General features: G+C 43.9%; 1 pseudogene; it reads right to left on the minus strand.

The window, feature by feature from the left end:
* Window positions 1-8537: 8537 nt before the first annotated feature.
* LOC135541689 (complex I assembly factor TIMMDC1, mitochondrial-like) lies at window positions 8538-19151 on the minus strand (annotated as a pseudogene).
* Between the last annotated feature and the right edge of the window lie 999 nt (window positions 19152-20150).

Genomic DNA, 20150 nt, shown 5'->3' on the forward strand with positions numbered 1-20150 from the left:
CCGGACGACACTGGGCCAATTGTACGCCGCCCTATGGTACTCCCAATCACGGCCGGATGTGATTCAGCCTGGACTCAAACCAGGGACTGTAGTGACACCTCTTGCACTGAGATGCAGTGCCTTAGACCGTTGCGCCACACTGTCACAATCTCGCCAGTCTGATCCTCACAGGATAGTCATCAAAGCAGCAATAGGCTACAGTCAAAGAGTTAGGAGATATGTAATCACAGGAATATGGAAATAAAATTATGGAATTAAAAGTTGGAGACGGATAGGCTACAATTACCAAAAGCCAACAGGTAGGCTGCTACTTAATATTCTGAATGGAGTTGTAACTGATTGTAACTGCGTAGGACAAGAAAGCTCATGCAGCCTCAATTAGTCTAGCTATCTTAACTAGATTCTCCCAGTTTGATGCAGTCAAGACCGGTACTATGTAATCATATTGGATGATAAATAATCTTGCTATAGCAGCTATTAGTCTAATATAGTGCGAGTCGGCGTGGTTGGTTGCTGTCTCTCCCTCCCTCCTCCCCACTTACCGTGTCACTCGCTCACACTCACAGTAGCCTACACACACATCACAGGTGAGCTTTCTACCTCCTCACCCTCGTGCCTTATAAGCTCCGGTTAATTAATAAAGTAGCTTAAAAATGTACTTTTCTGCTGCTTGCCTCACTCGGATCGGGTCTGGATCCGACCAGGTCTAATCGGAATGGCTTTAGTTGTCCTTGGGTCTGTTCGGAACTGGTCCAACTTTTTGAACCTGTGAAGGCCTCTCGTTCAGACCAAGAGCTGCCTAACAAATGATGCAGGGCATCTGATTGCTTTCTACGTAGAACACATGACAGCACCTCTTCAGCCGCCAGGCTTACCAATTCAGTAGCGATACTTGCTTTCTATCAGAAGGTGCTGCAGGCACGCCTCGCGGCAAACAACGATGCTGAGACCATGAAAGAACTGTCTACGGTTACAGACCTACTGTTAGTGTAATTTAATTATGCCACTGTGCTTTCATCAATAGAAAACCCTTAATCTATTTTATGAGAATTTCTAAGATTCTTGTTTGCATAAAATAGACGCAGACCAGTCTTTCAATAATAGGTAACAGAATTTATTCTCAGAGCGCGCTGACACTTAACCACGAACAACAGTTTATATACAGATCATGACGTCATTTCATTGCTTTAACAGAATCCCCTCCTCTCGACCGGAACAAAGTGAGGTGAAAAGTTCATTCTAACTTACTAACACACTCCCAGATAGCTTTTGACCCCTCAACATTATCAATCACCGCTGAGCTGACAGTTCTAAAACTTAGGAATGCACTCACTGTCTTATCTAAAAACCCCAGAGCTATGTTTCTGTAGGGTCAAGCATAGGCTAACGACCTTATTTGTTTACACAGTCCCCACAACCCATTAGTTTCTTCCTAGTTGGAATGGTGTTCATTAACTTTAATTACTCCGTGTCACACAATCCGTCTCTAGCGCAACATAATTTCCTTGAGCACCACTCTTCCAGCTGGAAAAGGTCAACAGCCAACAAATGGGTGTTATGCACTCTAACAAAAGGTTACGCACTACAATTGTCAGTGACCCCTACACTTCAGGGGTGTCTTGAAAACACAGCTCGCATTTCCTCCTGGAAAAGCATGCAATCGAAGAGGTAGAACCAGAGCAACAAAACTGCAGGTTCTAAACAAATCTATTTTCTGGTGCCAAAAAAGGGCAGAGGCCTCGTTCTGATCCTGGACCAAAGGTGTCTGAATCATAATCGTTCAGCACTTCCCTTCAAAATGCTGCTAATCAAAACCATCCTTCTGTCAGTAAAACCAGGTGATTGGTTCACCACAGTGGATCTGAAAGACACATTCTTTCATATATCATTCTACCTGCACACAGAAAATACCTGAGATAAGCCTTCGAAAAAGTGTTTTCAGTTATTTCACTCGCCCCTCGGCTTGACACTGTACACTCAAATCATGTGAGCAACACTCTCTCCAGAAAGAGTGGTGTCGTTGCCAAATTGCCTTTCAACATTCAAACAGAGAAAACAGGTGACAGTGCTAGAGAGTCAGAGGCTCCTAGGCCTCCTAGCTGCTGCAGTCCATGTTGTACCGTTGGGCTTGCTCCACATGTGGCCAATAGAGTGCTGGTGTCCCAGAAGAGACTAGCACAAAAAGCTGACAATTTCAATGAGTTGCTGGAGAGCAATACAATGGTGGTGCCTAGCACTTCAAACTCCCAGTGGAGTTCTCCTAGCAGATTACAACTGGGTGACTTTGACCACAGACACCTCTCCTACAGGGATGAGGAACAGCCTTGAACTAGTCAGGGGTCTATGGTGTATGGTCAGCACCATGGACAACACCTCACATCAACGTACTGGAGCTCAATGTGGTTCACCGTGCACTCCATCACTTCCTCCCAGTACTATAGGACAACCGTGGTTGCACACATCAACCACCAGGACTGAGGTTTATAGCACTGCAGCAGGTAGTAATGGAGCTACTGCTTTGGGCAAACAGACACCTTACATTCCTCAGAGCAATACACCTGCCGGGTGTGGAGAATCAGGCAGCATACATTCTCTCTGGTGGAGGCCCTTATCCTTCAGCCTGGCGGATACAGTGGGCTGCTGGAAGAGTTTCCAACAAGTCTCTTGCTCCGTCAAGGTCTTGAGGAAGATCAGTTCTACATGTTGATCCACATTGGCCACAGCATCACTGGTTTTCAGACCTTGTACAGCTGACAACCTCCCAACCATGGGATTCCCCTCTTCGAAAGGACCTCAGCATACTGAAGTTGTGGGTGTGGCCCCTGAACGTGACTGCCTTGTAGCTGCAGGGTTGCCCTCCTTGGTAATTGATATAGTTCAGGCAGAGAGGGCATCCTCTATGCTGGAAAGTGGAATTTGTTCTGTAATTGGACTTTTCTCCAGTAGTTTATGTCTGCAGGGAAGTCCCCATCTATACTGAAGAGTTGGTCCCATGTCTCATGAGCAGAAATAAAAGTTCCCAGAAATGTTCCATACGCACAAAAAGCTTTGTTTCTCTCACATTTTGTGCACAAATTATTTTGCATCCCTGTTAGTGAGCATTTCTCCTTTGCCAAGATAATCCATCTACCTGACAGGTGTGGCACATCAAGAAGCTGATTAAACAGCATGATCATTACAGGTATACCTTGTTCTGGGGACAATAAAATACCACTCTTAAATGTGCAGTTTTGTCACACAATACAATGCCACAGATGTCTCAAGTTGAGGGTGCACGCACCTGGCATGTTGACTACAAGAATGTTCACCAGAGCTGTTGCCAGAGAATTGAATGTTCATGTATCTACCATAAACAGCCTCCAACGTCGTTTTAGAGAATTTGGCAGTATGTTGAACCGGCCTTACAACCACATGTAACCATGCCAGCCAGGACCTCTACATCCAGCTTCTTCATCTGTAAGATCATCTGAGACAAGCCACCCTGAGGAGTATTTCTGTCTGTAATAAAGCCCCTGCTCAGTCATGTGAAATCTATAGATTAGGGCCTAATGAATGTTTTTTAATTGACTGATTTCCTTATATGAACTCAATAAAATCGTTGAAATTGTTGCATGTTGCGTTTATATTTTTGTTCAGTATACATTAAAAGTGTATATGGCAGCCATCTTTATGGGTCATGGCCAGATTGCAGGTGCATCAGAGGCATTCTAGAATTACAATTAATTAAAGGTGCCCACAGGCTACGGCCCTCCAACGCTCCTTCAATACCCTCATGGGCGTTAGATGTTGTCCTACGATCACTTATGAGCCCACCATTTGAGCCCCTGCCTTCACTTGAGCAATACCACATGACCAAAACTATGTGGCCACCTGCTGGTTGAACATCTTATTCCAAAATCATGGACATTAAAATGGATTTGGTCCCCCCCTTTGCTGATATAACAGCCTCCACTGTTCTGGAAAGGCTTTCCACTAGATGTTGGAACATTACTGCGGGGACTTGCTTCCATTCAGCCACAAGAGCATTAGTGAGGACGGGCACTGATGTTGGAAGATTAGGCCTGGCTCGCAGTCAGCGTTCCAATTGATCCCAAAGGTCAATGGGGTTGAGGTAAGGGTTCTGTGCAGGACAGTCAAGTTCTTCCAAATCAATCTTGACAAACCATTTCTGTATGGAACTCACTTTGCATGGGGGCATTGTCAAGCAGAAACAGGAAAGGGCCTTTCCCAAACTGTTGCCACAAAGTTGGAAGCATAGGATTGTCTAGAATGTCATTGTATGCTGTAATGTTAGGATTTCCCTTCAATGGAACTAGAGGGCCTAGCTCAAACCATGAAAAATAGCCCCAGAACATTATTCCTCCAACACCAAACTTTACAGTTGGCACTATGCATTGGGGCAGGTAGCGTTCTCCTAGCATCCGCCAAACCTAGATGCGTCTGTCGGACTGCCAGATGGTGAAGCGTGATTCATCACTCCAGAGTCCAATGGCAGCGAGCGTTACACCACTCCAGCCGAAACTTGGCATTGTGCATGGTGATCTTAGACTTGTGTGTGGCTGCTCAGCCGTGGAAACCCATTTCATGCAGCTCCCAACCAACAGTTCGTGTTCTGATGTTGCTTCCAGAGGCAGTTTGGAACTCGGTAGTGTGTTGCAACCGAGGACAGAAGATTTTTACTTCAGCACTCGGCGGTCCAGTTCTGTCAGCTTGTGTGGCCTACCACTTTGCGGCTGAGCCATTGTTGCTTCTAGACATTTCCACTTCACAATAACAGCAGGGGCAGCTCTAGCAGGGTAGAAATTTGACAAACTGACTCGTTGAAAAGGGGCATCCTATGATGATGCCACATTGAAAGTCACTGAGCTCTTCAGTAAGACTATTCTACTGCCAATGTTTGTCTATGGAGATTGCACGGCTTTGTGCTCGATCTTATACACCTGCCAGTAATGAAATAGCCGAAACCACTCATTTGAAGGGGTGTCCACATAATTTTGTATATATGGTGTATGTGAGCTCTCAGTCAATTGGCTATTGTTTCAGCCAAGCGTGTTGGAGAATTACATGCTCTTTCTACCCATCCTTCCAGCCTCACTTCAGCAGAACATGGCTCTAAGGCAGTGCTTCTGCCAAATCTAGCAAATCTAAGGTGCTTTCATCGTCACATGCTAACCAGCCCTTAATCATAGAAGCATTTCACCTCCCTCCTCACAGGAGTCATGAGTTGCATATCCTTTTCCCAGATAGGGAACTGACTGCCTATCTTGCTGCAACTAGAACTGTTTGTCAAATGGAACAGTTTTTTGTGTGTTAATGGGGAGAACACCAAAGGTTGCACTGTTTAGAAGCAGAGACTGATACATTGGATTACCAATGCAGTGTCAAAATCATACGCTGCAGCAGGTACACCAAGTCCAGACAGTGTGGTAGCACACTCCCACCAGGGGTATGGTCACTTCATCAGCCCTGTTCAGAGGCCTCCCTGGACTATCTGTGCTGATGCAAGTTGGGAAACACCCATGACTTTCATGAGGTACTACACACTCAATGTTATGCCCAGACCATCAGTGGGGTGTGTGAATCTGGACACAGCACACTAGCTCAACCCAGAAAAGTGAGCGCACCGTGAACCTTGTACATACTTACTTGTCAACCATCAGTGAGATAGACGTTCTTAACAGTGACCTTCCACTCTTGGTGCTGTTGCACCCAGTCAAAGCCTCATGTTTTAAGTTCTAGCTTTCAGCTTGCTTGTCTATAAGATTGTAAATCACAGTTAAGTCTGTGTTACCCTGTTGGGTAATTATATTTTGCTGCATCCTGTGTGGATACAAGGATGTCCCTTGGAATCATCTGGACTAAGTTAAATGGGGGGTTATCCCACTCTGTTGTCCGAAATAACTCTTTGGTACCACCTCTCCCATAGGTTGTTTAGTGACATGTTCCGAAAACAAAAGAGAACGTTACGGATGTAATCTTGGTTCTCAGAGTAGAGTAACAGGTCACTAAGCTTTCATGTCTTTCCGCCACCCCCATGGGATTATGTGAAGTAATAGACATGTAACGCCACATCGCCTTTTATAATGACAGGTCACGTGAGTACAGTAAGGGTATGGAGTGACTGTACAATGGTTGGTTCTAATCCTGAATGCTGATTGGTTAAAACCACATTCCAGTCGGTGTTTATTTCACAAGTTACCACCGGCTAAATCTATGACGTTGAAAAGCCTATTTACTCTGTTCCATCTCACTGCACAATCCACTGTCTCATCCACCCTGCCAGGAAATGTATAAACTTGACCTCCACTATAAAAAACATAGACATTATATCCCATTTATTTTATAGACTAGAATTTGGTTTTCAACAGCAGAGACTTGTATAAACCTTGTTGATGGTCTCTTTGACCATTTCAATATTGTTTCAATGTTGAATTGCGATCTCCACCGCCCCATATAAAATGAACATATCGGAACGACACTGACAGCATGTTGAGCTGGTTGTCATAGCAACATACAACACTTTTTCAGTTGACTGGCTAAATCGATACTTTGTTGCGATAACTAAAATGGATAAATGGAACATGTATTTTGATCTTTTCGACAGCATTACTATGGATGAATGGGAAAAAGAGATGGCAATAATACCCAGGCATGCAGATTTGAAGGATACCGCATTGAATGACCTAGAGAAAAGCCGCAACGAAAAAAAACATAGTTAAGATACAAACTGAAGTGTGCGTTGCTTCGAGGGCTGGCTAGCAGAGAATAAAACAGTTGTTGACTTCAAAACGGTCACTAAGGAAGAGTTTAACATCCTTCTCCGACAGTTTTATGGAAATGTACGAAATGGGAAGGGGGAGCAGTACAGCATATGTAGTTACCTGGCACTCCGGAGTGGGCTCACCGGTTTCTAAATAACCATCGTTATGTCAGCGGGCACATGGCGATGTCAATATTGATGCAGTGAGACAAGGAACTGACAGTGGTGAGGTTTTCAACTGCACAAAATTGGTTGGTTTTCATTTGCATTTTCTCACGTTACCTCTGAGGTTGCTTTTCTATAGACACCTACCTTTCCAATGTTATTTCCGGTGCAGTGGGAATCCCATTAGCTTTGACAGCTTTACATACACACTGTAGGCGTAGAGATGTTATACAATCTATGCAAATGTACAGCAGCATGAATTGTTTTGGTAAAATGTTTTAAAAGCACGTCATAATTTTGTCTAAAACACGCTGCTCAGTGCCCGGAAAATAAATTCCATACATTCCTAATGCCATTCCAATCCAATTATTTAAATTGGACTGTAGGCTAGCCTTCAGCTGGGAGGTGAAGAGGAATGTATTTCTTTAGTAATAGCTCCGTGGAACAAAAGGAGACACTTGCGTTGCATTTCAACAAAAAATAATTTGCATAATAACGCTTACATCACTTGTTGATCTGAGGAGATTCCCTCGATAGGACATTAAATATGATTCATTCAGATGGAGCGGCAGGTAGTGGTTAGAGTGTTTGACTTGTGACTGAAAGGTTACAAGATCGAATCCCAGAGCTGACGTGGTACAAAATGTGTCGTTCTGCCACTGAACAAGCAAGTTAACCCACTATTCCTATGCCGTCATTGAAAATAAGAATTTGTTCTTAACTGACTTGCCTAGTTAAATAAAACAAATCATAACTTAATGACACACTAAAGCACATAGCTGTCACTGACCAAACCTTTAAAGTAGAATTAGAATGTTAGCTGTGGCTATATGTTGTCAGTCTGAGTCCTGTTCTGAGCCCCAGCTGTTACTGTGCCACATCTTGTTTACAGCAGGGGCTATGGTTGACCTAGTTGCTGCTGACAAGCCTAGGGGCCAACATCACAGACATGGAAACACACACACACAGATTGTAAATCAATTTGTATGTTTCTAGACACACGCTCCACTGTGAGTAAGAAAGAATAAAGCAGGTCAATTCCATGCTAACAGAATGCTGAAACTCAGATTTTTCTTCTGTTAACAAACTTTGAATTTGCACTGTTCTTCAAATGTTTTTGTAAATTGTTCAATGGAAATTGTTAAGTCGTCCTTGTGCATAGAGTTTTATGGTTTGTTTAACTTTGCAATCATTGGTTTTTGTTTGGCATACATTTAAAAAAAATCGGAGTCTCAGCATCATTACCGTGGAATTGCCTAGCAGTCGGTTGCTTGATCATTTATCTGAACATAACGGCAAAGTGATTGTCTTAACCTATACACTGGGCAGCAGGCAGCCTAGCGGTTAAGAGCGTTGGGATAGTAGCCAAAAGGTCGCTGGTTTGGATCCTGAGCTGACTAAGTGAAAAATCTGTTGATGTGTGCTTGAGCAAGACACAACCCTAAGTTGCTCTGGATAAGGGCATCTAGCAAAATGAGTGAAATGTAGTGCTTTTCCTCAAAGTTCTTCTGAATAATGGGACCACAACTTCAGACCCACTGGCTCTCAGCCTCATGTACTTTGCACACAATGTCATGACTAAGGCAGTGAATTTCAGACCTGAAGATACTGTGTCATTATTGCCATTTATATTAAATATGTTGGAAATCATTTAAAAGTTCCAGACAAAGCGATTACATTTACAGTATAAATCATAATACAGCATCAATACATATTTTGTTGAGCGAATAAGTAGGTCCCATTTTCCATTCAACAGGAATAAACAGAACAGAGTAGTCAACATCAAAAGAAACCAGTATGTCCTCAGGGTTGAGGAAAGTCCCACCCACTGTTGTCTGTCTGTGAGGATGGCTATGATTGGTATCTGAGTATTTCAGCTGCTGTCATTGGCTGTCAGTCTCGTTCCATGGTAAACTGGGCAGCTCCTGGATATTCTGTATGTCCTTGTCTACATCCGCCCACTGCTGCTCAAATCAGGTCATCCGTCAACTGCAAACGGGCACTCCTTGAGGGCGTAGGAAAAAGTGAGTGAATACTATGAGTAAAAAAGTGTGTGTGTGTGTGTGTTTTGATGCCCATGGAATGTACCATTCTGCCAGTTTTAGTTCATATAGCTCTCTGCGCTCCCTCCTCCTCTCCCGGACTGTTTCTCCTGTCAATCCCTGCATGGTGCTGATCAGAGCTCCAGCCAATCCCTGCATGGCGATGATCAGAGCTCCAGCCAATCCCTGCATGGCGATGATCAGAGCTCCTGCCGGCACCCTGACAAGAGATGACATGAGCCGAGCTGACATCACCTTCATTCCAACATGTCAATGTTCTACGTCACATTAAATTCTGTCACTGTGGCTGTCACTTACTCTCAGTAACCCTCAGACTGTTATACAATATAGAGAATTTGGCCAACTTTAGAGATGGACGCCATGTTGCTACCTCTCTGAGCATTTCACCCGATATCAACTATAGTTCTCATTCCAACCTCCCTAAACTCAGTTTAGCATGAAGAGCTGTGGTGGCTGTCACTCACTTAGTAACCCGCCCCGCCCCTATCACCTCATCCACGTGTCAGGACTATGAGGGAGGTAGGGGCAGACATTTGGAGCGTGATGTGTTATCTGATTAGCTGCCTGCTTTCATCCCCCCACGTTGCACCTGGCTGAGGCTGTGGGTGCTCCCGGGACTGTTTGCACACATCAAACACACAGTCCAGGTGGCTGGGCACTGAGGCAGACATGAACAGCGCTCTGCTTCGCTCTGGAGACACAGCAACATGGATGTTGGATCACATACACCGTCCATTACTACTCTAAAAACCTTCACTGACACATTAGATATACATACAAATCAAAAGGGGAAGAGAGGGAGAAGACAGGTGAAGAGGAGAGGACAGAAGGGACTAGTGCAGCAGAGATAGAGGGAGCTGGATGGAGATGAAACGCTGGCGTAACAATGGGGTGGTAAAAATAGAGGGGCAGCTGCTGCCTTGGCCTCCCTCCCTGCTCTCCTGCCCAAAACACAACCCTCTGCAACGCACATGAGTCCCTCTGGCACCCAGCGCATGGTTAGGGGGAGGGGGGGGGGCAGCTGGGTAGCAGAGGGGTTGCAGGGAGGGGGCGCAGCTGGCAACCAGAGACTTGCTTCTCACATTCTTCAGGCTGTAGTATCTGGCTCCCTCAAATTGCTCCTCAAACCCTCAAATTGCTCCTCAAACCTCTTCACTGTAAACACTATTAGTCCAGGTAACCACTTTGTTCAAAACCAGCCCGTTATTTTGCCACTGAAAACCCTCATATCATATCCCACCCAATGGTTGCTCCTATGGCCGTGCCTGCCACAAGTCCCCAGAGACCCAGGTTCAGCCTGAATAGGCCTCCTGTCACAGCTGCTCAAACCCACACAGGCAGGAATGTCATACATTTACAAAATCACACTTACCAAGTGCCTTCAGAAAGTATTCATACCCTTGACTTATTCTACATTGTGTTACAGCCTGAATTCAAAAGAAAAAAAATGCTCACCCATCTAAACACAAGTGAAAACATGTTTTTAGAAATTAGCAAATGTATTGAAAATGAAATACAGAAATGTGTCATTTACATAAGTATTCACACGAGTTAATACTTTGTAGAAGCACCTTTGTTGGGGATACAGCTTTGAGTCGTCTTGGGTATGTCTGTATCAGCTTTGCACATCTGGATTTGGGGATTATTTCAACCTGTTAAGTGAGATGGGGAGCGGTGGTGTATTTCCACAGATTTTCAATGGGATTCAAGTCTGGGCCACTCAAGGACTTTCACAGTCTTGTTCTGAAGCCATTCCAGCGTTGCTTTGGCTGTATGCTTGGGGTCATTGTCCTGTTGGAACGTAAATCTTTGCCCCAGTCTAAGGTTGTTTGCAATGAAGCAGGTTGTCATTAATGATTTGCCTGTATTTGTCTCCATTAATTGTTCCCTCTGTCCTTACCAGTCTCCCAGTCCATGCCACTGAAAAGCATCCCCATAGCATGATGCTGCCACTCCCATGCTTTACGGTAGGGATGGTGTTAGATGGGTGATGAGCTGTGCCTGGTTTTCTCCAGACATAGTGCTTTCCATTCAGGCCAAATCATCAGACTACAGAATTTTTTGAGTCTTTCACGTGCATTTTTGCAAACTCCAGGCGTGCTGGCATGTGCCCTTTTCTCAGTAGTGGCTACCGTCAGGCCACTCTCCCATAATGCCCGGATTTCCCAATGATGGAGACCACTGTGATCTTGGAAAATTTCAACACTAGAAATTGTTTTTATACCCTTCCCCAGATATATGCCTCCTCACAATTCTCTCTCGAATATTTACTGTTATGCACTGTCAACTGTGGGACTTTATATAGACAAGTGTGTTTCTTTCTAAATCATGTCCAAACAATTGAATTGGCCACAGGTGGACTCCAATCAAGTTATAGCGACATCTCAAGGATGATCAAAGGAAATTGTATGCACCTGAGCTCAATTTGGAGTGTCATAGCAAATGGCCTTGAATACTTACGTAAATTAGATATGTTTTTCATTTTCAACAACTTTGCTGAAATATCTTAAAACATGTTTTCACTTTTTCCATTATGGGGTATTGTGTGAAGATAGGTGACATATTTAATCCATTTTGAATTCAGGTTGTAACACAACAAAATGTAGAATAATTCAAGGGGTATGAATACTTTCTGAAGACACTGTAGGAAAAGTATATTCATTATCAGTGTTTTCTTATCTAATAAATTGTATCATAATTAACAGTATATATCAACAATTATTTCACTAGGACCCATTTATACTAAAACACTATCGTAATGACATTTTCATAAAATCACAAGACTCATATACAGTGCCTTCGGAAAGTATTCAGACCCTTCGACCTTTTCCATATTTTGTTACATTACACCCTTGTCCTAAAGTGGATTAAATAAATAAAAATCTTCAGCAATCTACACACAATACCCCATAATGACGAAGCAAAAATAGTTTTGCAAATGTATTAAAAATAAAAAACAAATACCTTATTTACATAAGTATTCAGACCCTTTGCTATGAAAATCAAAATTTAGCTCAGGTGCATCATGTTTCCATTGATCATCCTTGAGATGTTTCTACAACTTGATTGGACTTGGGGCGGCAGCAAGTAGCCTGGTGGTTAGAGCGTTGGACTAGTAACCGAAAGGTTGCCAGATCGAATCCCCGATCTGACAAGATAAAAATCTGTCGTTCTGCCCCTGAACAAGGCAGTTAATTCAATTGATTGGACATGATTTGGAAAGGCACACACCAGTCTATATAATGTCCCACAGTTGACAGTGCATGTCAGAGCAAAGACCAAGCCGTGAGGTCGAAGGAATTGTCCGGAGAGCTCCGAGACAGGATTGTGTCGAGGCACAGATCTGGGGAAGGGTACCAAAACATTTCTGCAGCATTGAAGGTCCCCAAGAACACAGTGGCCTCCATCATTCTTAAATTGAAGAAGTTCAGGGAAGTGATCACGGGAAGGTCACTCCTCTGTGGAGATGGGATAACCTTTCAGAAGGACAGCCATTTCTCTCACTCCTCAATAAAAGCCACCTGAAGGCAAAAAAAAAAAAGATTCTCTGGTCTGAATGCCTGAATGCCAAGCGTCATGTCTGGAGGAAACCTGGCACCCTCCCTATGGTGAAGCATGGTGGGGATGTTTTTCAGCAGCAGGGACTGGGAGACAATTCAGGATTGAGGGAAAGATGAATGGAGCAAAGTACAGAGAGATCCTTGATGAAAACCTGCTCCAGAGTGCTCAGTAGACTGGGGCAAAGTTTCACCTTCCAACAGCACTGCCTGGCATGTCAACTGCTCGGCCTCCGACCTCAAGGGAATACAGAGGGTAGTGCAAACGGCCCCGTACATCACTGGGGCAAGCTTCCTGCCATCCAGGACCTCTATACCAGGCAGTGTCAGAGGAAGGCCCTAAAAATTGTCAAAGAATCCAGCCACCCTAGACTGTTCTCTCTGCAAACGGGCGGTAAACGTTACCGGCACGCCAAGTCTAGGTCCAAGAGGTTTCTAAACAGCTTCTACCCCCAAGCCTTAAGACTCCCGAACATCTTTTTATTTATTTTTTTATTTCACCTTTATTTAACCAGGTAGGCTAGTTGAGAACAAGTTCTCATTTGCAACTGCGACCTGGCCAAGATAAAGCTTAGCAGTGTGAGCAGACAACACAGAGTTACACATGGAGTAAACAATTAACAAGTCAATAACACAGTACAAAAAGGCGAGTCTATATACATTGTGTGCAAAAGGCATGAGGAGGTAGGCGAATAATTACAACCTTGCAGATTAGCACTGGAGTGATAAATGATCAGATGGTCATGTACAGGTAGAGATACTGGTGTGCAAAAGAGCAGAAAAGTAAATAAATAAAAACAGTGTGGGGATGAGGTAGGTGAAAATGGGTGGGTTATTTACCAATAGACTATGTACAGCTGCAGCGATCGGTTAGCTGCTCAGATAGCACATGTTTGAAGTTGGTGAGGGAGATAAAAGTCTCCAACTTCAGGGATTTTTGCAATTCGTTCCAGTCACAGGCAGCAGAGTACTGGAACGAAAGGCGGCCAAATGAGGTGTTGGCTTTAGGGATGATCTGTGAGATACACCTGCTGGAGCGCGTGCTACGGATGGGTGTTGCCATCGTGACCAGTGAACTGAGATAAGGCGGAGCTTTACCTAGCATGGACTTGTAGATGACCTGGAGCCAGTGGGTCTGTCGACGAATATGTAGCGAGGGCCAGCCGACTAGAGCATACAAGTCGCAGTGGTGGGTGGTATAAGGTGCTTTAGTGACAAAACGGATGGCACTGTGATAAACTGCATCCAGTTTGCTGAGTAGAGTGTTGGAGGCAATTTTGTAGATGACATCGACGAAGTCGAGGATCGGTAGGATAGTCAGTTTTACTAGGGTAAGTTTGGCGGCGTGAGTGAAGGAGGCTTTGTTGCGGAATAGAAAGCCGACTCTTGATTTAATTTTCGATTGGAGATGTTTGATATGAGTCTGGAAGGAGAATTTACAGTCTAGCCAGACACCTAGGTACTTATAGGTGTCCACATATTCAAGGTCGGAACCATCCAGGGTGGTGATGCTCGTCGGGCATGCGGGTGCAGGCAGCGATCGGTTGAAAAGCATGCATTTGGTTTTACTAGTGTTTAAGAGCAGTTGGAGGCCATGGAAGGAGTGTTGTATGGCATTGAAGCTCGTTTGGAGGTTAGATAGCACAGTGTCCAATGACGGGCCGAAAGTATATAGAATGGTGTCGTCTGCGTAGAGGTGGATCAGGGAATCGCCCGCAGCAAGAGCAACATCATTGATATATACAGAGAAAAGAGTCGGCCCGAGAATTGAACCCTGTGGCACCCCCATAGAGACTGCCAGAGGACCGGACAGCATGCCCTCCGATTTGACACACTGAACTCTGTCTGCAAAGTAATTGGTGAACCAGGCAAGGCAGTCATCCGAAAAACCGAGGCTACTGAGTCTGCCGATAAGAATATGGTGATTGACAGAGTCGAAAGCCTTGGCAAGGTCGATGAAGACGGCTGCACAGTAATGTCTTTTATCGATGGCGGTTATGATATCGTTTAGTACCTTGAGTGTGGCTGAGATTCACCCGTGACCGGCTCGGAAACCAGATTGCACAGCGGAGAAGGTACGGTGGGATTCGAGATGGTCAGTGACCTGTTTGTTGACTTGGCTTTCGAAGACCTTAGATAGGCAGGGCAGGATGGATATAGGTCTGTAAAAGTTTGGGTCCAGGGTGTCTCCCCCTTTGAAGAGGGGGATGACTGCGGCAGCTTTCCAATCCTTGGGGATCTCAGACGATATGAGAGAAAGGTTGAACAGGCTGGTAATAGGGGTTGCGACAATGGCGGCGGATAGTTTCAGAAATAGAGGGTCCAGATTGTCAAGCCCAGCTGATTTGTACGGGTCCAGGTTTTGCAGCTCTTTCAGAACATCTGCTATCTGGATTTGGGTAAAGGAGAACCTGGAAGGGCTTGGGCGAGAAGCTGCGGTGGGGGCGGAGCTGTTGGCCGATGTTGGAGTAGCCAGGCGGAAGGCATGGCCAGCCGTTGAGAAATGCTTGTTGAAGTTTTCGATAATCATGGATTTATCGGTGGTGACCGTGTTACATAGCCTCAGTGCAGTGGGCAGCTGGGAGGAGGTGCTCTTGTTCTCCATGGACTTCACAGTGTCCCAGAACTTTTTGGAGTTGGAGCTACAGGATGCAAACTTCTGCCTGAAGAAGCTGGCCTTAGCTTTCCTGACTGACTGCGTGTATTGGTTCCTGACTTCCCTGAACAGTTGCATATCGCGGGGACTATTCGATGCTATTGCAGTCCGCCACAGGATGTTTTTGTGCTGGTCGAGGGCAGTCAGGTCTAATCAAAATGCCCAGACTATTTGCACTGCCCCCCTTTTACACCACTGCTACTCTCTGTTGTTATCGTCTATGCATAGTCACTTTAAAAACTCTACCTACATGTACATATTACCGGTACCCGGTACAGAGTCAATGTCTCGCTATTGTTATTTTACTGCTGCTCTTTAATTATTTGTTACTTTTATTTCTTATTCTTAACCATGTTGGTTAGGTGCTCGTAAGTAAGCATTTCACTGCAAGGTTGTATTCGGCGCATGTGACAAATACATTTTTATTTGAAGACAACGCAGGAGTGGCTTAGAGCCCGGACTTGAGAGACCTGAAAATAGCTGTGCAGCAAGGTTCCCCATCCAACCTGACAGAACTCCCCAAATACAGGTGTGCCAAGCTTGTAGCATCATACCCAAGAGACTCAAGGCTGTAATTGCTTCAACAAAGTTCTCAGTAAAGGGTCTGAATACAAATGTAAATGTGATATTTCTGGTTTTGCTTTGTCACTATGGGTTATTGTGTGTAGATTGGTGAGGGAAAAAACAATTTAATCAATTTTAGAATAAGGCTGTAAGGTAACAAAATGTGGAAAAGGTGAAGGGGTCTGAATACTTTCCGAAGGCACTGTATACAGTACCAGTCAAAAGTTGACACCTACTCATTCAAGGGTTTTTCTTTATTTTTACATTGTAGAATAATAGTGAAGACATCGAAACTATGAAATAACACATATGGAATCATGTAGTAACCAAAGAAGTGTTAACCAAATCAAAAAATATTTTGATAAAAATATAGCCACCCTTTGCCTTGATGACAGCTTTGTACACTCTTGGCATTCTCTCAACCAGCTTCATGAGGTAGTCACTTGAAATGCATTTCAATTAACAGGTGTGCCTTGTTAAGATAATTTGAGGAATTTCTTTCCTTCTTAGTGCGTTTGAGCCAATCAGTTGTGTTGTGACAAGGTAGGGGTGGTATACAGAAGATAGCCCTGTTTGGTAAAAGACCAAGTCCATATTATGTCAAGTACAGCTCAAATAAGCAAAGAGAAGCGACAGTCCATCATTACTTTAAGGCATGAAAGTCAATCAATGTGGAAAATTTCAAGAACTTTTAAAGTTTCTTCAAGTGCAGTTGCAAAAAACATCAAGCACTATGATGAAACTGGCTCTCAGGAAAGGAAGACCCGCCACAGGAAAGGAAGACCCGGAGTTACCTCTGCTGCAGAGGATAAGTTCATTAGAGTTACCAGCCTCAGAAATCGCAGGCCAAATAAATGCTTCACTGAGTTCAAGTAACAGACATCTCAACATCCATTGTTCAGAGGAGACTGCGTGAATCAGGCCTTCATGGTCTAATTTCTGCAAAGAAACCACTACTAAAAGGAAACCAATAAGAAGAAGAGACTTGCTTGGGCCAAGAAACATGAGCAATGGCCATTAGACCGGTGGAAAATGTGAGATTTTTGGTTCCAACTGCCATGTCTTTGTGAGAAGCAGAGTAGGTTAACAAATGATTGCCGCATTTGTAGTTCCCACCATGAAGCATGGAGGAGGTGTGATGGTGTGCTTTGCTGGTGACACTGTCGGGTGATTTATTTAGAATTCAAGGCACACGTAACCAGCATGGCTACCACAGCATTCTTCCACGATACACTATCCCATCTGGTTTGCGCTTAGTGGGGCTATCATTTGTTTTTCAAAAGGACAATGACCCAACACACCTCCAGGCTGTGTAAGGGCTATTTGACCAAGAAGGAGAGTCATGTAGTGCTGCATCAGATGACCTGGCCTCCACAATCACCAGACCTCAACCCAATTGAGATGGTTTGGGATGAGTTGGACCGCAGAGCGAAGGAAAAGCAGCCAACAAGTGCTCAGCAGATGTGGGAACTCCTTCAAGACTCTTGGAAAAGCGTTCCTCATGAAGCTGGTTGTGTGTGCAAAGCATTCATCAAGGCAAAGGGTGGCTACTTTGAACACTTTTTTGGGTTACTATATGATTCCATATGTGTTATTTAATAGTTTTGCTGTCTTCACTATTATTCTACAATGTAGAAAATAGTAAAAATAAAGAAAAAACCTTGAATGAGTAGGTGTGTCTAAACTTTTGACTGGTACTCTATGGCTTATGAATTATTACTGTAAATTAATTGAATAAGTGTGGGTGTGTATAATACATTGAGGCATCCTCTCCATTTGAAGTAACTCAACTCCTGCGTAGTGGCTGAGGGTATACTTGTCTCTGCACACAGACAGGCCTGTGCTCACAGTGCTGACAGAACACACACACACACACACACACAGCAAGAGAATCAACCAATGTCAATCAGCACAGGAGAACAAACTAATATAGTAGCCACATAGGAAAGAGTCCCATAGCCATGTAGTCATTGTTTACTTGAATAACGTGACAATTGCTGCTACTCTCCAGCTCCACCTCCAGCCGTACCACACAAAGCCCCGGATGGCTGCGTTATGGGCAGAACACTGGGGGAGACACAAACAATAGGAGAGAGGCGTCACGGTCATAAATTACTCCCTGCCGAAGAGATCCTTGATGCAGTCCCATCCAGTGTCTGGGAACTCTGGCTTGCCCACGAGGCTGGGCAGAGGGCAGGGGATCTGTACCGGGGCAGGCGTCACACTGTCAGCTGCATGGACCCTGGGGAGGAGGCGGCCCAGGGAGGGCATGGCTAGCTGGAAACCCCGCAGTGGTCCGGTGCAGAGGGTGCCCTGGGGGGCCGGGGCTGCCTGCTGACATGGGGCTGGGGACACACAGGGCCGTTCAGGAGGATGCATCATGAACGCTTCACCAGCAATGGGAGCTGGATCTGAGAACACATGGCCAGGAGATAGGATGTTACAGCTAATCCTTCTGCTAAATAAATGCCTTTTGGGCAGATGAAGAGAGAGCAAATGTACAAAATACATACACAGTGCAACAGCTGTTTTAATACTGCATCTGACATTGCATAGTCATTGTTGATATATGCATATTCTAAAATAGAATACTTTCTGTACATTTTCAGGGTTGGTATTTATTGTTATGGAACTTTAACGCTTGCTGGAACATTGACAAATAATGTCTACACTGGTTGGAAGTGACATATGGGTCAACAACACCCAAGCCAAAGTAAAGGTGACCACTTACGTTATGTAGCTATCGTATGAAGCAGACTGAACGACAATCGATACAATGTTACGTCTGCATTCAAGTGGAGCAGGTGAGGTGACACGGTTACCAAAGACGGTACATGTCTTCACCATAACTTCACGTTCTCAAAGCATATTGTTCCATGCGAAGCAGCAGCAAGATAAGGGGGTTTCATCATGCTAACTGTGTAAGCTGTTCAGCAGATCCGTGCTTTATGAAGCAGTCTATTATTTGTCTAGCGTAGTTAATCATTGTTATATCACAGACTACGTTTGAACGGTTAAATTGTTTACCGAGTATTTACCTATTTAATCGGAAATGTCCTTGTATTTTGTTTTTCCTACCTGCTTCTGCTTTCCACCGGCACACCGCTGAACTGCTAGCTGGTAAATTGAAGATATCTAGTTGGAGAGCACTCCCTTCAGGTGGAGAACCAAACATACACATTATAGGGAGACCATTCTGAATTTACTTGAGATTTAAATGGTTTATTAGAGGTAAAAAATGATACATTCGATATAAAATGTTATTGCATCATATCACAACATTGTCATTGTGTTTCATGCCAAAAATAGCATCGATTACTGTTAATTAAAGGCCAACAGACAAACCAAAACCATTCCACTGATTTTGCAGGTGAATCACCTGCCATTGATAGTACAATTTCTGTGCATACAATACTCTGACTAACCATGAAGATCACATCATATGTTTTGACCACAAGCTGAACATAGTTTTTTGGCATTGTACCTCTTACTCTTTGGTCAAGACAATACACAGCACAAAGTACCTTCCATACGTGTGTGCCACAGCTGTAGAATCAGAGAACTAACACATACATTCTACAATGGGAATACGAGAACATATTCAAAATTTCGGGACCATTGTGGCTTATACTCATCTTTTCCAAGGCAGGTCCAACTAAAGTAGTGTAGCGACAGTGGGTTTGACATGTCATTCTACATTAATGAGTCACGTTCTATTGGCACTTGGTGTTGAGTGTAGTTATTTACTGCTGAATATGTAGTGTTTCAAGCTTCGTCGTATTGCAACGGTATATAGTAATGGTTGTGCATTTTTCTTCTTAAACAGAGGCAACACTCTTGAGGAGAGGAGTGTTTTGGTTGTGTTTGTAGTTGAATGGACCACTGGAAATCAAATGGAAGATGTAAGTATCAACTCCTGAGCAGCATACAGGGCTTCGGTCACACACTAGAGGGCAGTAAGGGAAAGCTGATGCAAAATAGCCTTTTTGGTGTAATTTCCCAGAAACAACTAATTTCATTGATTTTTCACACAATTTCAGTGTGGTGTGAGATAGCGTTTGCCATCAACTGATTTCTGCTATCAAGCTCTTCCTAAATCCTCTACTCTAAGTTCCTTTCAAGGCATAAAGCCACTGATATTTTGAGCATGGAAAGACTAAATACCAGACCTGGGTTAAAATAAATGTGTATTTGATCATTTGTTATTTAAATACTTAAATACAGAGAAAATAAGTATTTTCAAATAATGTGGCCCGAATCAACTACTTCTATTGGAATTATTTGGAAGTATTTTCAAATAACTTCCTATAAACAGCCTACTATTTGAAAGTACTGTATTTTCAGAGGGGTTGGGTTAAATGCAGAAGACACATTTCAGTTGTACA

The sequence above is a fragment of the Oncorhynchus masou genome, chromosome 6 (assembly GCF_036934945.1).
Source record: "Oncorhynchus masou masou isolate Uvic2021 chromosome 6, UVic_Omas_1.1, whole genome shotgun sequence".
NCBI lineage: Eukaryota > Metazoa > Chordata > Actinopteri > Salmoniformes > Salmonidae > Oncorhynchus > Oncorhynchus masou.